Raw genomic sequence first — 11,916 nt, forward strand, 5'->3', positions numbered from 1 at the left:
AGGATTCCGTGACTTCTGCAGCGGCCAGTGTGGCTGGTTTTGGGGTTGCCCAAGCAGATCAGGCATCCCCTGGGCCAGTCTCACCGGCCACTGCTGGGGCAGTTTGGGTGTGGGAAGGGGCTCAGGTTTGGGGTGTGGGAAGGGGCTTCCCTCTGGGGGGCTCCCTGAAAGTGGCCGGCATGTCCCTCTAGCTCCTAGGCAGAGGGGCTGGGGGCTCTGCACGCTGCCCCTGCCTGGAGGCACTGCCCCCACAGCTCCCATTGGCTGTGGTTCCCGGCCAGTGGGAGCTGCCTGCTCCCCCCCCCCCCCCCCCCCCCCACCAGCGGTGTCCCCGGACCGCCCCCTCAGAGCACTCCCGGCCAAGTTTTAGTCAGGGGTATAGTACAAGTCATAGACAGGTCACGGGCCATGAAATTTTGTTTACTGCCCATGACTTTTACTAAAAATACCCATGACTAAAACGTAACCTTATTCATAGTATTTGTTGTGGAGATCATAATCAAACACAAAAGACCGAGCAACCCTTTTTGTGACAAGTTCTGCTCTGGCTTAGATGCAAGTGGATTGACAGCCTCCACGGATGGATCATTGGCAGAGATTGAACCCAGTCTCTAACAGCACCAGCCTCTCCAGCTTGAGCGAAAAGGCCGCGTGACTCATTATTAACTTTTAGGCAGTAGCAGACTTATCAGGCTCTGTGTTTTGTAGCCACTAGAGGGGGCTAAAGAGCCACACTGGTATTCTCACACCCATTTCATAAATTTGAGGGGTGTGTCTGAAGGCCAGGGCTGCCTCCCTGATAAGACTGAAGAGCGGGACAGAGGGTGACATTCACCCACGTGCAGAAGGGACATGAGTGGTGCACAGAGCAGCCCCCCCCCCCCCCTCTTCAAAGCGGAGCAAGTTTCTCCATGAGGCTTGATTCCCCACCTCCTTGCACCAGTGCCGAGTGGGGCGTGAAACACCGCTGCATCACCACGGTAGCATTGTTGCGCTCACTTTGCACGGATGTAAAAGACGGCCCTGTTACAATCATGGCTTGAACACAGAGACGTTAGATAAAAACAAATTCTCTTGCTGGAAGGTCATAACAACACAACTATTTAAGGCTAGGTCTACACTGCAGCGGGGTTCCAACCTAAGATACGCAACTTCAGCTACGTGAATACCGTAGCTGAAGTTGCGTATTTTAGGTCGGCTTACCTAGCGGTGAGGACGCGGGAAAGTCGACCGCTGCCGCGCTGCCGCCGCCTCCGCTGCCGCCTCCTGCCGAGGTGGATTTCCGGAGTCGACGGCAGAGCGATCAGGGATCGATTTTACCGCGTCTTCACTAGACGCGGTAAGTCGATCCCCGAAAAACCGATTGCTACCCGCCGGATCGGCGGGTAGTGAAGACAAAGCCTTAGCATTCAGAGCGTTAATACATAAGAACCACAAAACAGAGAGGCGCAAAACAGGCTGCTCCATAAAACTAGGCTGACCAGATAGCAAGTGTGAAAAATCGGCGGGGAGGGAGGGGTAATAGGAACCTATATAAGAAAAAGCCCCAAATATCAGGACTGTCCCTATAAAATCGGGACATCTGGTCACCCAGTCTAAAACAGAGGGACAGCTCACTCCACCGTGCTCTAGGCTGGCTCTCTGTAGAGAGTGACCATTGCTGCTAGATCCAGTCTTATGCTTCCCTACAGAGCTCTTACAAGCAGAACCAGGAAAAACCCCTGAAATTTAAAGTGACAGTTTACACTTTTAAACTGTTTCAAGACACTCCAAGCACAAAGGTGCAGGGCAAAGGTGAATGGGGCCTGTGATGACCACCATAAAAGCGCAAAGGCTGAGGTTTTCCCAGGGGCCTACGCCAGTTAAGCACCCACATCCCTTTGACATTTCAAAGGCTGCTTTGGAAATCTCAGTCTAAACACTCCTTTCCTCCTGCCAGAGCTGGGTTAAAGGTCCCTTGTAAATGGAAAAGTAAACTGGGGTCACACCCATATTTTTGCTGCCTTGTTTTGTTTAAAGGCCTGAAAGGCACTTAAAATTGTCCCTGCTTGGTTTTATACTTTTAGAAATATCAGTCATGTCAAGTCGCTTTTCTGCTGGAGGGGCTCGGAGAACTAAGTGGGGAGTAGCCTTCCGGGAGCTGGGAGGATCTTTAACAAAGAGAGCATTCTTCCCCATTGTTTGCCAAGCATTTGAGTTAAATGGGTGTTTTGTTTTTTTAAAGGATGCTTAAAGTTAAGCATATGCTCAAGTGCTTAAGACAGGTTTGGACCTGCTCCCTTGGCCTACCTCTGGGCTGCCCTCTGCAACCCCCAGTACCTGTTGGCCTATGCTAGGCCACAGCCTGGGGCTTTCCAGGCTGGAGCTCCCCAGCTCCTCTGCCTTTCCCCAGCCCTGCTCCACTCAGGTACCCTGTCTCTAGCTCCCTGCAGCCAGGCCCTTCTCTCTCTGAATGCAGAGAGTGACTGCCTGCTTGAGCGCCTGGCTCAAGCCTTTATAGGGCCAGCGGGGCCCTGATTGGGGCATGGCCCCAGCTGAGCCTGCTTCCTCCCAATCAGCCCAGGCATCTTGCCCTTCCACAGCCCTCCTCCAGGGCTGTTTTAAACCCCTCAGGGCAGGCGCGGGTAACCACCCCGCTACACTGACTCTATCCTTAAAGGCTGAAAAACACTCTCCGTCCATATCACTGGGCCCTGCAAAAGCAGGGGTGACCGGCTTTGAAAGCCTTACGGTTCTTCTTTTAAAAAATAAAAATAAAAAATCCTTGCTTTGATGAATCAATTCAACTACATGAGCACGAGGGTTGGAGGCTCATCTAAGCGGAAAGACCCGTCTTCCCAGAATTCCTCGGTGAGCATCAGTTCGTTCCACCCTGGAAACATGACATCATCAGCGCCTGCTCTCATTGGCAGAGGGGCAGATGCAGACACAGCTGACGGATGCCTGGGGCCAATGATCAGATCACGCCTGGGTTGGAAAAGTCTCCCTTGTATGTAAACTGAAGAAGGCATGTGCCCATGTGTGCTAGATTGTAAGGCCAGAGGGGCCTATTAGCTCTTCTAGTCTGACCTGTATAACAGAGGCTGGAGAATTTCACCCTATTACCCTGTATGAGTTTTGTTTCTTTTAAAGGGCTGCTGGGAGATACATGCTGCGGACTATTTGTGATGAATCCGGGGAAAATTCACCCCTGAATTGTGAAACTCTGCGGCATAATGGAAACAGCATTTGTTAGGCTTATCTATATTACCAGAGCAATTTAAGGCCCAAACCGAGATCAGGGCCTCATTGTGCTGGGTGTTGCACAGACACAACCTGAGAGACTCTCTGTCCCAGTCTAAGTAGGTAAAGACCGGCTTATAGTTAGTTGTCATTTTACAGATGGGAAAACTGAGGTCCAGAGCGATGGTGCGACGTGTCAAAGGTCACACAGGGAGTTAGTGGCAGAGTTGGGAACTGCATGCAGAGGTCCTAATCCCCTGACTCAGCCCCAAGGCGGTTCTACCGCTGAATTAGAGCTTTTTCCAGCTGAGTTGCTCAAAGCCCTCCCGTCCGACAGCCTGGTGAGCGGCACGGATGGACAAGGGGTTCCGTGACGAGCCCAAGGGTGAGTTAGTTCTGCGCTCCGTTGCTTTTCCTTTTCAGTACAGCATGTGTCCCCTTACGTACAGGGCAGGGATGCTGGGAAATCCCAAAAGCCAGGGCAAAGGCTTGACTGTGTTTCTGAGTGAAGTGTGTGGCAGAGAAAACAGGAAGCCGGTGAGGCAGTGGCTGGTTCTTGGAGCAGGGGAAGTCGGGGGGGCCGTGTCGCTGCGGTAACCCACACGCCAAGTGTGCTTCCTGGCAGCTGCCGATGGCGTTTCGCAGTAACCCAGGCTCCTCTGAGTCAATGGAAAAGCTGAGCCGGGCCTGGAGGCCGGGGGAGAGTTTGTCAGTGTCGTTAACGGCCCTGGTCGTTTCCCCTGGATGCTGGCCCACATGCACGCACTGCAAGCTCGCACACGAGAGAGCAGGTTGGGAGTTTAATTCGAGCTGCTCGGGGCTCAAATTCCTGCTGGGGCCTCATATTCCCCCATCCTGGGGTTCCTGCCCACGAGAGAGGCTGGGAGCCAGAATCTGCAAGCTCCTTCATGGCGGGGACCAGCTTTTTGCTCTCTCTTTGTACAGCCCCTAGCACATCTAGGCACAACTGAGATACAGAGGATACCTTTGACTTTGGATCCCTCAGTGCTCCTCCTCAATTGGCTGGAGGAGGGTGTGTGAATTGTGACTAATGCCTGGCACCCCTTTTCCTGCTTCCCTTCCCCGACAGAGGGCTGAAAGAGCTGCTGCTGCAGTGTGCTCAGAATTAGCTGATATGGGAAATGAGGCCCCTGGGAATCTTGCCGGGAACAGATGGGGGCATTGTTCTGTACTGGAGGGGGGAAACTGGGGTACAGAGACATGCCTAAGGTCATCGAGTGAGTCAGCAGCAGAGCCAGGAATAGGACGCAGGAGTCTGTCTCAGATAACTAGCCCCTGCGGCCGGTGGGGGGCCCTTTTTCTCAGGTCCTTAGGACATGGCTGCTTGTCTGCTCCCACTGGGCCTATGGTCTAATGCTAGGACCGGGTAATCTTGCTGCAGGGTTACCTAGAGCTGCAGCCCCCAGTTTTTCCCTGAGCTTGGGGTGCCAGTTGGGATCCAGGGATTTTGCCTGAAGCTGATGCTGTCCTTGGAGGACGTTTCATTACGATGGAGCCCTGTGCCTGGGCCTACCTTCCTTGGCCCAGACACAGCAGCAGGCAAACTGGGGGTAACAGGGAGCAATCGCCCCCCCCCCCCCACACACACACATCCCCCTTCTGCCACTCCAGAGCTTTGTCTGCAGGGGCGGAACAATGGGCACTAGGACCCAGTGAATTCTCATCAGGTGGAGTCAGGAGGTGCTAATGCAGACAAACCAGTTTGGGATGAGCAGCACAGGGGCCATAACTGGTGTCCTGAGAGCCACAGGAGGGAAAATCCATTGGGGATTTGGCTCCCAAAGAAGGGGTGGGAGGGGAACCCAGCTAACTTCAGTGTTTTCTGAGGGCTGGAACGATGGGTTCCTACGCAGACTATGATGAGAAACTTCAGCCTCAAAGGTGAGTAGCCCAGCTGGGTGTCTGTGACCCCCGTCAGGCCGGATTCTGATCTTGGTTAATCCAGACCAGTGGTTCTCAAGTATCCCTGCTGGGGGTACGCACAGGTCTTCCAGGGGGTACATCAACTCATCTCAAGATTTGCCTAGTCTTGCAACAGGCTGCATAAAAAGCACTAGCGAAATCAGTACAAACTAAAATTTCATAGAGACAATGGCTTGTTTATAGTGCTCTGTAAACTATACTCTGAAATGTAAATGCAATATTTATATTCCAACTGATTGATTTCATAAGTACATGGTAAAAATGAGAAAGTCAGTCAGCAATTTTGCAGTAACAGTGAGCTGTGACACTTATATTTCTATGTCCGCTGTTGCAAGCAAGTAGTTTTTAAGTGTGGTGAAACTTAGGGGGACGCAAGACAAATCAGACTCCTGAAAGGGTACAGTAGTCTGGAACGGTTGAGAGACGCTGATCCAGAGCGACTCCACTCCAGTGTATATGAGATCCAGAGTGTCCCACGCTGTTTGAATCTAGCTTAGGAGATTCAGGTTCCCAGTCCACAGCATTGGCTGGGCCAATGAGAGGCAACTTCAGGAGTCTCTCCTGAGTGTACCTGGGAGTGCCTATCGGTGTGGGGTCTAGAGACTGTGGAACCAGCAAACACGGTTTGGGGTTGTTGGGGGAGGCAGCTGGAGAATCAGGCATGTGTTGTCCTTGTGATTTGATTGGCTTGTGATTTGATTGACTGTATCATACCGTGCCTGGCCTTTCAGACAGGCTGATAAATCCCGCTCAGAAAGTGGATGGTTTCTGAAAGTGGAGCCTGATCCTGTAGAGAGGCTGCCATGCACAGGGCCAGGTTTTTCAGTGCGTAGCACCCACAGTTGGGACCAGACTTTCTGAAGATCTCAGCACTAACTTATGTATGTGCCTGCATGGGAGTTGAGCTGAAATTCCAGGCCATAGTGCAATGGAATGTGTGCTGCAGTAAGCTACTACTTCAGAATCAGACTTTAGGAGTGACCCCCCCACCTCTGCAAATAGCATGAGAATCCTAATTTTATTGGCAGCCCAAAATCACTAGTTACTGTTGAAAATTGAGGTCCATATATCCGTGGTTTCATTTCTACCCTTACTTAGACTGGGATCTCAGAGCGATGACTGTCTCTTTGTTCTTTGTTTGTACAGCGCCTAGCACCATGCCATTCTGGCCCATGACATTACTACTATATAAATAACAGCAATAATACCCTGACTTTTATTAGCTGGCTAATTATTTTAGACCTGGCAGAAGAAGTGGGCCTTGAGGAGGGATTTGACGGGGAGAGGGTAGGCAGGCCGGTGGGTAAGACGGGAATGGAGCTCTGTGATGGGGGGAAAAGCAGATGATTCAGGATTGCTAAGGAGAGAAATGGTGTTTTGAAACACTGTCAGTTTCCAGCAGCTTGGGGTCAGCTCTTGAGCTGATGTCACAGGGCGTGGCACCAATGGAATGACAAGGATTTACACAGGGGCCGTAACTGTAAAATTCTATTATTATTTGTGTCGCACTGATCTTGACTGGGAGCCCAGTGTGCTAGGCGCTGTACAAACAGAACAGCAAGACAGTCCCTGCCGCAATATGCTTTATAACACATGTGGATTTTGCTGAATGCTGCCTATGCATCCCACTCAAAGATCACAAGCTCTAAATGATCATTGCTGCTTAAAGATTTTTAATCCCATTAAATATTTCCTTTTGCCCTCCCTCTGGCTGGCGTGTCAGTTTAGACTGGACACTCTTCAGGGTGGGGATGGTCTGTCTCATTATTTGGGGGAAGGTCTCTGGTCTGTGCTATGCAGGATGATCATGGCGTCCCTTCTGGGTGTAGAATTGATGGATTTGGATTGGCAGGGCGTTCTGGGGTTGGAAAAGGCTCCGTTACTGCTCCTGGTGTGGTGAAAACAGTTGAGAGCCCATGTTACGGTTCGGAAGGCAGGTGGAGCATAATCACTGGAGAATTATACAGGGACTCGCTCCAGCTTGTGAGGTAACTTCATGACTTGTTTGTTTTCTTTGAAGGAGGGTGAAGCAGAAAAACACCCAAACCCTTGCTGTTGAACAGAGAGGGTGGATGTTTCAATGTCTCTGTGCCTCTTTCCTCTGAAGGCAGGGCGAGGAGGAAGTGGTGGGACTTTACACTCTGCCCACAATCCCGTGCCCCACCCGAAATCCCCCTTTTCCCCTTTAAAATGAGCAGCAATGAAATAGCAAATGTTCACGGCCACCATTAGGCTTCAGAGTCAACGTGTCACTCAGCAGTAAAGCGCTTTACCGAGGATTTCATAGCTCACCCGGTTGGAACCGCAGGAGCAGCTTTGCCAAGCGGGAGGTGATTTTGTGGGAGCTGGATTTTAAGCCAGAATGCCGGAAATTGCACCTGATGGGGGATTTTATATCCCATGTGAAAGATAGCGCCTCCATCAGGACCTAGCGCCAGCAGCTCACAAGGGGAGAGTGCGCCCTGCTGCATTGCGACACCGCTTCCTGTAGCAGCCTGGCTTTTTTTTTTTTAGAGGTCTCCATCCAAGAACTGAGCAGGGAGGCAGTGTGGCCTAGTGGAAAGAGCAGCGGACTGGCACTCAGGAGACCAGCATTCTATTCTCAGCTCTGCCATTGGCCTGCTGGATGACCTTGGGCAAGTCACTTTGCCTCACCATGCCTCAGTTCTCCCTCCTGTAAAATGGATAATGATATTGACTTGCTTTGAGACCTACTGAGAAAAAAGGTAGGTAGGCACTAGTATTAGGCTGCTTCTTAGAGGTCTCCCCTCCAAATATTGACCAGGTCTGATCCTGCTTAGTTGCTCAGACACAGCTTACAGGATGGGGGACTCTGTCCTGGGAAGCAGCAAGTCTGCAGGAGATTTGAGGGTTGTGGTGGGTAATCAGCTGAACATGAGCTCCCAGTGCGACGCTGCGGCCAAGAGGGCTTATGCGATCTTGGGATGCAGAAAGAGGGGAATCTCGAGGAGGAGCCAGAGAGGTGGTTTTTACCTCTGTATTTGGCACTGGTGGGATCCAGTTCTGGTGCCCACAATTCAAGGATGTTGATAAATTGGAGAGGGGTCAGGGAAGAGCCACGAGACTGATTAAGGGTTAGAAAACCTGCCTTACCGTGAGAGACGCCAGGAGCTCAATCTATTTAGCTCGACAAAGAGAAGGTTAAGGGGTAACTTATAGGTATAAGTACCTACATGGGGAACACATATTTATTAGTGGTCTCTTCAATCTAGCAGAGAAAGGGGTAACAGGATCCAACGGCTGGAAGTTAACACTAGACAAATTCAGCCGGGAAATAAGGGGTGAATTTTTAACAGTGAGAGCAATTAACCATTGGAACAACTTGCTAAGGATCATGGTGGATTCTCCACTGACAAGTTTTTAAATCAAGTTTGGATGTTGGTCTACAAGATCTGCTCCAGGAATGATTTGGGGGAGGTCTCTGGCCTGTGCGGCCAGGAGGTCAGACCAGATGGTCACAATGGTCCCTTGTGGCTTTGGAATCTATGACGAGTGCACAACTTTTGATGGCAATGCAATAGCGAAGAAGCCAGGCCTTGGAGACACTGTGGACAGCACCCCCTCCCCACAGCCCCAGCCGTGTTAGAGCCCGTTCCGCTGCCTCACCCCATCTGTATGCACCACACAGTTCTGGCCCCACGGGGACCCGCTAACCGAGTCGTGTGCCAGCTTGTCTGGGAGCTCCCGGCCCAGGGCAGGTTGGAGCAGCAGGGCGTGTGCCCGGAAGCCACAGATCACCGGAAAGGAATGTGTTGGCAGCAGGGAAGGTGTCGTCATGCTCATTAAGATGCTAATCACGTTGTCCTGATGAGAGAGGCCGGCTGGGCAGGGGAAGACACCCCAATCCCTGCATGAGGGTACCCCTGGCTCTTAGCATCACTTCACTGCTGCCTCCTCTCCCTTCTGCTGACACAGACATTTTTGACCCATGCCCCTACACTGCTTACGTCCTCACAGGCCTGGTCCGCTGGCTTCCTCCAGCCCAGCTGTTCTATGCACAGCCCCCAGGGTCCGGAGGGAACTGAATCCCTCTCCCACTGCAACACAGCAGAAGTTATTGGAGACAGACTAGAGGGAGCAGGGCCTTAGCTGGTGTAGCCAGAGCTAAGGCCTTGTCTACACTGCGGGTGCTACAGCTCCACAGCGAGGGCGCTGTAGTGTGGCTGCTTCCTACAGCGACAGAAGTGGGCATTTCATTGCTGTTGGATCTCCCCAAGCATCCGCATCTACAGCAGGGGTTAGACTGGCACACCCTTCAGCGCTGTAGCTATGTTGAGCTAAATGTTAAGGGTAGTCCAGGGAGCAGCTCTGATGGATGACCTCATCTGGGATAGAACCCAAGAAGCACGGCCCAAGAAGTTGGCCTGGCCCAACGAAATTAATAGGCAGCAGGTTTCAAACAAACGTGAGGAAGTTCTTCACACAACGCACGGCCAGCCTGTGACCCAGGCAGATTGTGGATAAAAATCTGGTAAACTTTCAATTTCCATTCTGCAGGAAATTCCTTTCAAAATTTTCTTTCATCGCAAATTGGCAGGAAGAGTTGAAATTCCAAACGCTTCATTTTGACTTTTGTGTAAATGATAGAATTAATTTGCATCACGGCCAATCACAGTACAATCTTGAGTTTTGGAAGAAGGCTATAAAAGTCGCCGGCCCGGAATAGAGACGTGGCAAGACAGAAGATATAATATCATCAGTATGATATAAAATAACACAAACGTCAGAACAATAGAGTGAAAACAAAGTGCTTTGACCTTATTGAAAGGAAACATTTGGATCATTTTCCATTATCCACTGATACGTTCTCGGGAACCATTTTGATTTTGTTCAGTCAGGATTTTCTGATAGGAAACTGTTTTGTCGGAAAATTTTCAACCAGCGCTTGAGCTACGTTTTAGCTCTACCGACCTCAACAAAGCTGCTTCCACTGATGCTCAAAGAGAATCCCCCTCCCTTTCCTTGTTCTGCCTGCACCTGTGAGAGTGATTGGAGAATCACCAGCCCCAGCTGTTCAAACATACGGAGTCAGGCCCTAAAAAAATCATAAGATTCTATTAAAAAATGAAGCTTGGGTTCTTTTTCTTTGCTGTTTGGCTTCTGCGCCTTTAGGATCGCGCTCGGGTCCTGTTCTCAAGTTTTTTTTCTGCAACCACTAGGCTAGAAATGTACTTTTAGCTTTAAGAAGAGCACCAAATATCGCGTCAACACTTGATTGTTCTCTATATGACAGTAACGCCTGGGCCCGGCCACAGCCCCTGCGCCAAAGAGCTTACAGCCTGAATACACAAGAGGGACATGGTTGGCCCAAAGTCACACAACAGATCAGAGCCAGGATTAGAACCCAGATCTCCTGCCTCACAACATACTGCAGTGGACAGAAAATCAATCCCATGCCCTATCTGTTAGACCACGCTGCCAGCTGGCAATGCCCCTTCGCCTGAACCCACTTAGCTGGCACGAGGAGGCGAGCTTGCTGGAAGCTCGCCCCAGCATGAAGGCCATCGGTGGCGTCTCTTAGAGGAGAGAGTTTGCGTTGTTGCATCACCCAAAGTGGGGAGCTGGGCTGGCGAACGCAGCAACTGTTCTGTGCCTAGCAACGAAGCGCCCAGGAGGCAGGGCCGGCTGCACCATCAAGTCTTTTCAGTGGCCAATAAAGATCCTGCCTATCTTGCAGAGCAAACCAAGCAGCGTCAAACTCCATCTGCCGCTACTGGCTAGGCCGGCTGGTGGCTATCATCGAGTGCCTCGTTGTTCCCCTGGACACGGTCCATGTAAGAGCAGCTAGGCCAGGAGCTGTTTCTCCAGGTCCGTGCCTTTAGCTCTGAAGGGCCCGGATTCGAAACTCACTGAGGACCCGGCTGCAGGGTGTCATTACAAAAACGGTGCTCTAAAGCCCTTCCGCCGGACAGAGCACGTTCGCTCGCAGGTTTTGCAGAGGCGCCTCGGGGAGTCAGGCACCAAAATGGTATCGAAAGCCGATGGGAACGGGCCGCCGAACGCCTTCAAAACCCCCGGTCTTGGTGAGTTAATTCAGAAGCCCCTTTGCAAGGAAGTGAAGCGGATTCATCTCCCCCTGCCCGCCAGTGCCAATCCAAATCCACCTTCGCTCCCCGTTTTCTAATGGGGTCCCCTACTGCTGAAAAAAGATTCCTAGTCCCCGTTCCCAAAGCGGGCCCAAAGTGACACCTGTTTTCTAAACCCCCCTGCTTGCTGGATTTAAGTTTCCTTAGAGACGCAGAGTGGCTGGGTGCTGCGCTGGCACTCCGGGCTTGTGTAAACAGGACCAGCCCTGCGCTAGACTACAGGGCTTGCTAGGGTGGCGCTGGGTTGATTTTCTTGGGCGTGCCAGCGAGTGCCGCCAGGTACAGGGCTGATGTCACCTGGCTGGAGAAAGGGAAAGCTGCCGGCTCTGAGCAGCCGCTCCAATGCTCCTCGTTTTCCTTCCCTGCAACGGGCCCAAGCAGCAGTGGGGCTAGCCGGACGCGTTTGTAACTGAGCAGTGTTGAGAGGTAATTGCCGACTGCCACAAGAGGCCGGGGGGCAGCTACGGGATCCCCTACACGCCAGCCGAGGTGATTCTAGCCCGGTGCTAGCTGGAGATGGACGGTCAAAGAGGAGGAGCTGTGATCACCGCGTATGTTTCAACACAGGGCTTCTGCCTTGGGGCAGGCTCGGGACAAGGGGACGTGGGTTGGGCATGGCAGGGACTCTGCCAGCCAGGCTGTC

This window comes from Emys orbicularis, chromosome 20 (assembly GCF_028017835.1).
Source record: "Emys orbicularis isolate rEmyOrb1 chromosome 20, rEmyOrb1.hap1, whole genome shotgun sequence".
Taxonomy (NCBI): domain Eukaryota; kingdom Metazoa; phylum Chordata; order Testudines; family Emydidae; genus Emys; species Emys orbicularis.